This window comes from Salvelinus sp. IW2-2015, unplaced genomic scaffold, assembly GCF_002910315.2.
Source record: "Salvelinus sp. IW2-2015 unplaced genomic scaffold, ASM291031v2 Un_scaffold1123, whole genome shotgun sequence".
Classification (NCBI taxonomy): Eukaryota; Metazoa; Chordata; class Actinopteri; order Salmoniformes; family Salmonidae; genus Salvelinus; species Salvelinus sp. IW2-2015.
Window position 1 is genome coordinate 158,810 of NW_019942738.1, and position 7,602 is coordinate 166,411.

General features: G+C 39.1%; 1 long non-coding RNA gene across 1 annotated transcript; it reads left to right on the forward strand.

Annotated features, from left to right (window-relative positions):
- Nucleotides 1–1,782: 1,782 nt before the first annotated feature.
- LOC112069790 (uncharacterized) lies at nt 1,783–7,596 on the forward strand. Its single transcript, XR_002893794.2, has 5 exons — nt 1,783–2,017; nt 2,210–2,307; nt 3,467–3,561; nt 6,784–6,910; nt 7,381–7,596. It is a non-coding gene; the product is annotated as an uncharacterized lncRNA (long non-coding RNA).
- Nucleotides 7,597–7,602: the final 6 nt, after the last annotated feature.

Genomic DNA, 7,602 nt, shown 5'->3' on the forward strand with positions numbered 1-7,602 from the left:
TTGCGCATGGTGCTCTTAGGCTTGTGTGTGGCTGCTCGGCCATGGAACCATTTSATGAATCTCCCGACGAACAMTTCTTGTGCTGACGTTGCTTCCAGAGGCAGTATGGAACTCAATAGTAAGTGTTGCAACCGAGGACAGACGATTTTTACGCTCTGCATGCTTCAGCACTCAGCGWTCCCGTTTTGTGAGTTTGTGTGGCCTACCACTTCGCGGCTGAGCCATTGTTTCTCCTAGACGTTACCACTTCACAATAACAGCACTTTCAGTCAACCAGGGCAACTCMAGCACGGRAGAAATGTTATGAACTGACTTGTTGGAAAGGTGGCATCCCATGACGGTGCCATGTTGAAAGACACTGAGTACGGGCCATTCTGCTGCAATGTTTGTCTATGGAGATTGCATGTTTTGTGTGCTTAATTTTATACACCTGTCAGCAACGGGTGTAACTGAAATAGCCGAATCCACTAATTTGAAGGGGTGTACATTCAGCCATAGACGTGGGTGCTGAGGGTGCACACTTTGAAATAAATAAAAAAAATACAATTATTTATATATATATATCTATATATATCTATCTATATATATATATATACATATATTTGGATTTGTTTAACACTTTTTTGGTTACTACATGATTCCATATGTGTTAAATAACATTGTGTTATTTTATAGTTTTGATGTCTTCAGTATTATTCTACAATGTATAAAATAAAGAAAAACCCTTGAATGAGTAGGTGTGTCCAAACTTTTGACTGGTACTGTGTATATATAAATATCACAAAAGTAGTGCACTGGGCCTTTAATAGTCCTGTGTTAGCGGATCCGTGTAGCCGTCTGTAGCTTAGGCCCCAAAAAGTTTTTCAGGTGTAATTATATAATTTTGGCAAATGTATTTCAATTTACTTTATGCTACAGTGCTACCAAATCTTGTCRTATGCTTCYGTTACTCATCACATTAGGAATTGTATTTTATTGTTAGTCTGCAAATACTTTATTATAAAGGTGATTTTTTTTATTTATCCCTCCCACCACCCATGTAGCACCTCRTCCTCAAAACAACTTCCCAAATCCTCCCAGAGGTCCTTCCACACATTACAGTWAAACAATACATTTATAACACTACTTTTGACCAGAGCACCARTTTTCACATTTGTGTAAAACMTAAATGTTGAAGAAGWCAACAWWAAGAAGATGTTGCTATTTTCAATGGCACAGATATATACACTGAGTGTACAAACATAATGAACAACTGCTCTTTCCATGACATAGACTGACAAGGGGAATCCAGGTGAAAGCTATGATCCCTTATTGATGTCACTTTTTAAATCCACGTCAATCACTGTAGATGACGGAAAAAAAACTGGTTAAATAAGTATTTTGTAGKCTTGAMACATGGATTGTGTGTGTGCCATTCAGAGGGTGAACGGGTAAGAAAAAATATTGAAGTGCCTTTGAACGAGGCATGGTAGTAGGTGCCAGGCGTACCGGTTTGTGTCAACAACTGAAACGCTGCTGGGTTTTTCACGCTCAACAGTTTCCCGTGTGAATCAAGAATGGTCAACCACCTAAAGGACAACAAGCAAATATTAGGAAGGTGTTCTTAATGTTTGTTAACTCAGTGTATATTAACCATTACACCAACTAGTCTGCTAAATGTTCATTCATGGTCCTGTTCATTCTTGAATCTGTCTCGCCCTACGCTGCCTCGCCCTAACTTGTTATTTATCCGCTTGTGTTTCCATTTCAGTGAAACCGAAAGAAAGCACGGACGGACTGAACCAAATGATAACCAAATTATGCTATAAATGGMTTTTTTCTCACATGAATGACATTCTAATAGCGTAGGATAACGTTATATGTGAATGCAGGGAACTACTGAAAATGTGGTGGCATGAATGTTAGCTTATCAGGCACAATAAAAAACAGATAGTCAATCTTGCACATGGTTCATCCCAGAGGAAGTACCTGGAAGGTTTGATTATCCGTTGTCGTTTAGCTGGAGTGTGATCAAAAGGTGAGTTGTGTCGCAGGTGACTCAGGTTTATCAAACTCTTTCGTGGCACAAGGCAAATTAAGAAGTTGTTATCTTTATTTTAAGTAAATCTATCACAGAAGCACATTCCAAACTAAGCATGCTATACTATAGCCTACGAATGCAAATGTTTGATATAATCTAATTATTTTATTGACTTCCATTGTGTGGTAGACATTTTCTGAAAATGAAGTGTCCTCGATGTAACACACTTTGTGAGGTGGGACAGCCGTTTTGTTTGAGATGCAACGCAATCGTCGAGAGAGAGCGAGGTAGGTACTGTAACATCGGGCCTTTTTTTAGAAGAGTCCTAGTGAGTCAGTCTTGTCTACCTTATTTTTTTATTCAGTATTGTTAAAATACACACTGTATTCATTCAAACAACAATCTCTCCACATTCACAAGTAGATTGAATAGATTTCCAAATCAAATACAAAACAATGCATCAATTGTYGAAAAGGGAGGCATTATTAGCCTTCTAGGAAGTTAAAAAGTGTTAGCAATTTCATCATTTTCTTGGCTTTTGTTTTTGATACATTATTTACAATGTATCTATCAAACACATGACAATTGAGCTTTTATTCATTTCATTTTATGAATATTATATTTTACCTGTCTATATATAACCCTTTTATTACATGATAGTCTATCAAACAAGTGACAATTGGGCTTTTGATTATTCATTTTATGAATTTTACATTTTTCCTATAATATTCATCAAATGAAATGGAATGATCAAAAGCACAATTGTCACATTTGATAGARTTTAAAAAGTACTGTCATTATTTACAAAGTATCAACAACAATAAAGCCAAGAAAATTATAAATTTGCTAACACTTTTTAACTGGCTTAAATCACAGGGTACTCTGCTTTTTATAGAGGATGTAAAATCTGGTGAAATTAGTCTTTGCCTAAATATTTGCCTTGCAAATGTTTTAATGGCTCGCCTCATGATTTCAGGGCAAGTTTATAGGCCCTGTCCACTATTGCTTAGGGATGTTCATGTTAGGTAACTGATAAACAGCTAGAACATGTCCTTAAGTTTTGATCTAGGATCCAAATATCTGCACCATCAACACTGTTGCATTGTGAGAAGGTATTAACCGTGGAAGATGTTAACCAATGTTCACAGTTAGCCAGTGTTATATGAATGCAAGCTGAAAAGTCCGTGGCCTCGGCTTCAATTCAGAGCAGCTCTGCTGATGCCATGGCCCAGTGAGTCACTGGAGCCYGGCCGTGGTGGTAGAAATAACAAAAGTCTGAGCCTTTTTGGTAAATCATCAGTGGAAATTCTACATTAGTGCTTTTTCTCTTTGCTGTGATATAACAGAAAATAAATAATTGGATAATGTTTCACCGCCTTTTTAATGGGCTGGAACATTAATTGTCATTGTAACATGAGCTCATCTATTATCCCAAACGAATTTCAGAGCCAGGCAGTCTGAAAGATGTGGCTGTTGACCGGGGTAGGAGTAGGGCACCTGAAGATACCCCCCTGCCAATGGATTGTTCCTCAGATGAAGAGGTAGGGTGTGCTTTTGTGCTTTCGCACTTCTAAACAGGCCTAGGAGGATGAAACTTCCAGGCTTTAGCAGATAGAGATGTGCAGGGCCGGCATTATGGATGGGCCTTAGGGGGCTTGGCCCGCCCTTCCAAATAAAATATTGAACTATTGATAATTTATTTGACCGAGARGTGCACTGACAGAAAGACACATCAATTTTAGATAAAGCCTCCGAGTGAGCGAAACTGCGCCCCCTGTCTCAGTATGTGTAGACCATATATCTGATGTTGTGTGGACAAAAAGAGTATGGCATGTCATGGACTACATATTTAAGACAGAGGGGCGCTGTTTTCCGGTGAGAGGAAGAGGCTGAGTGAGAGGGCTCACTCTCGTCAAAATCTGTCCAGAATAAGCCCAATGCATTTCTATTGGCATAATATGCACATATAAGCTTGTTGCCTGCCTTCCCGCCTTTGGGACAATGATTCCCGTTGTTAGGGTGGAGACATGAGCATCTCATCATCATATAAAGATCTCTGGTGTCAGCCACTTGTGAATTGGAAAGGAAAGTTGTCTGTTGCAGAGTGCACTGTTCGGATGCTGGCTTCCCCAAAAGTAAATTGATGTTTTTGCAAAAATTATACAATTACTCCTGTCTAAATAAAATCATTCAAAATATTTCACCAGAGWGCTTGACTTTGCCATAGAGCATCTTCTTTGAAAAAAAATAGCTGTGGATTGCCTATTTGGGAAGTGTGTGTGGCAATAAGCCTAGCTGATTATTGAGTTGTGGCTGTCAGTGAAAATCATCTAAATATACAGTGCATTCAGAAATTATTGGTATCGTTGTCTCTAATTGGGTATCATATTTAAGTAGTGTTTGTTCCCACCTGTGTTTGTGGGACATTGTATTTTGAGTTAGTGCATGTGCACTGCTGTAGTCACGGTTCGTTTGTTGTTTTGCTGAAGTTTCACTTTCTCATAAATAATGTAACTCAACAACTCACGTCTCTACAAACAGCCGTGACAGTTCCTGAGTGGCCGAGTTACAGTTTTGACTTAAAACTACTTGAAAATCTATGGCAAGACCAGAAAAGGTATGTCTAGCAATGATTAACAAACAATTTGACAGAGTTTGAAAAGAATAATGGGAAAATGTTGCACATCCAGGTGTGGAGTTCTTAAAGACTTACCCAGAAAGACTCACAGCTGTAATTGCTGCCAAAGGTGCTTCTACAAAGTATTGACTCAGGGGTTTGAATACGTATATAAATTAGATATTTCTGCATTTCATTTTCAATAAATCCAATTTGTAAGTCGCTCTGGATAAGAGCGTCTGCTAAATGACTTAAATGTAAATGTAAATGTAAATTTGCAAAAATGTCTAAAAACATGTTCTCACTTTGTCATTATGGAGATTGTGTGTAGATGGGTGAGATACATTTTTTTTAATCCATTTTGAGTTCTGTCTGTAATGTAACAAAATGTGGAATAATTCTGAAGGCACTATATGTGTGACGATAATGTCTTGAGTATAATTTAAAATGTTTTGACAAGGGGAGGGTTGTGTGGCAAAGATACAGTGTGTCTCTCTCCAGAACTCAACTATCCAAAATGTGCTCAGCTGTCTCCCGCCAATTATTATTATTTTACCCCTATTTCTCCCCAATTTCATGGTATCCAATTGGTAGTTATAGTCTTGTCTCATCGCTGCAACTCCTGTACGGACTCGAGAGGCGACGGTCAAGAGCCGTGCGTCCTCCGAAACACAACCCAACCAAGCCGCACTGCTTCTTGACACAATGCCCACTTAACACGGAAGCCAGCCGCACCAATGTGTTGGAGGAAGCACCTGGGCACTGTGTCAGCGTGCACTGCGCCCGGCCCGCCACAGGAGTCGTTAGTGCTCGATGGGACAAGGACATCCCTGTCAGCCAAACCCCCCCCACCCCCCCCATTCCCCCCAGAAATGTCCGGGAACTTGCAGATGCCTTGGTGGAAGAGTGGGATAACATCTCACAGCAAGAACTGGCAAGTCCATGAGGAGGAGATGCACTGCAGTACTTAATGCAGCTGGTGGCCACACCAGATACTGACTGTTACTTTTMWTTTTMAGCCCCCCCCCCCCCCCGTTGTTCAGGGACACAGTATTCAATTTCTTTTAGTCACATGTCTGGAACTTGTTCAGTTTATGTCTCAGTTGTTGAATCTTATGTTCATACAAATATTTACACATGTTAAGTTTGCTGAAATAAACCCAGTTGACAGTGAGAGGACTTATTTTTTTGCTGAGTTTACATAGACTTGGAATCACTGACCACTTTAATAATAGAACACTAGTAACTTTAATAATGTTTACATACTGCTTTACTCATCTCATATGTATATACTGTATTCTATTCTACTGTATTTTAGTAAATGCCACTCTGAGATTGCTTGATCTAATATTTATATAATTCATAATTCCATTKTTTTACTTTTAGATTTGTGTGTATTGTTGTGAATCGTTTTTAGATACTACTGCACTGTTAGACTACTGCACTGTTGGAGCTAGGAAAACAAGCATTTCGCTACACCCACAATACATCTGCTAAATATGTGTATGTGACAATCAAATTTGATGTAAAGTTGCAAGTTCACGAGCGACAGCTTCAGGCCAGACCCAACTGATTGATTTGATATGATGTTGCACTTCACTTGCGATATCTCAAGTACAGACAGAAAGTCGACGATGGAAGTTATAGGCCTACTACTGCATTGGCCTATAGGCTATCTGAGTTCTATGCTCTCATTTCTTTAGCCGCCAACTTGCTATCATTAAGCAATAAGGCARAATGGGGTGTGGTATATGGCCAATATAACACGGCTAAGGGCTGTTCTTAAGCACAGCGTATCAAGGAGTGCCTGGATACAGCCATTAGTTGTGGTATATTGGACATGTACCACAAACCCCAGAGGTGTCTTATTGCTATTATAAACTGGTTACCAACATAATTAGAACAGTAAAAAGTCATTTTTGGTCACACCTGTGATATACAGTCTGATATACTACAGCTTTCAGCCAATCAGCATTCAGGCCTTGAACCACCCAGTTTATAATACAGAATTAATAACCTTGTCAGAAATGTTTTTTTTAACATCATTTATCAAGGACATTAACATTTACAATGTGAAATCATTCAATTGACTGATTCCAAAGGATAAAACCCTTCATTCTGCCTGTAATATTGTTTCCATTTGAAGGAATTTCATGATGCCAGTGACCAATTCTTTGACTTATACCTTGGGGAAGATGAGGACACTTCTCAGAGAGTACAAGCTGGTGATCTAGAGGTAGATCCAGCTAAACAGATGGATGCTGCTGTAGCAGGTACTTCAATAATATTAGAGGAAATTATATCATTTACAATATACTGTATCTCAGCGTTATTGGCAAGCTTGGAGTATATTTTATCACTTGCTTTATCCAATCACATGAAAACACTGCATGTATGCTTATTTGGGTAGTTGTAATTGTATTGTATTGTAGTAACCAGTGATGTAATGGAAGGTAAGCTCACGTTAATGCTGGTTTCGCACCTTTTTTATTTGCATGATCTTTTACCCAACTATTGCTGGAAAATGCTATGAAAATATAGGGAGCATTACTTTATTCACTGCGAACGGCGAACAGCATTTACCCACCTATTTTCTTCACCACATCACTGACTGTGACTGTCAAGTAAGTACAATGATTCAAACATGTCCTCTTGCATTCTCTGCACTTACAGGAGAATGATGTTTTATTTGTGTTTTCATTATTCAGTTATAATTGAATTGGGTCCTTTGTCCTTTTTGCAGAACCTGTGCCACCGAAAAGATAGATAGATCATGTCAGCAGTGAATCAGTGTCTCTGAGTTGGGACAAACGTGTTGGTGTTCCTGAGGCATGTCTCGTGACCTGTTCCTGTGATGGTAAGGAAGTCCAGAAGAAGACAACATTGTTCAACACCCTGACGTTCTCTAGTCTGAGTCCAGGTGTCAAGTACTCCTTCCACGTTTGTACGGTGCTGAAGAACGGGA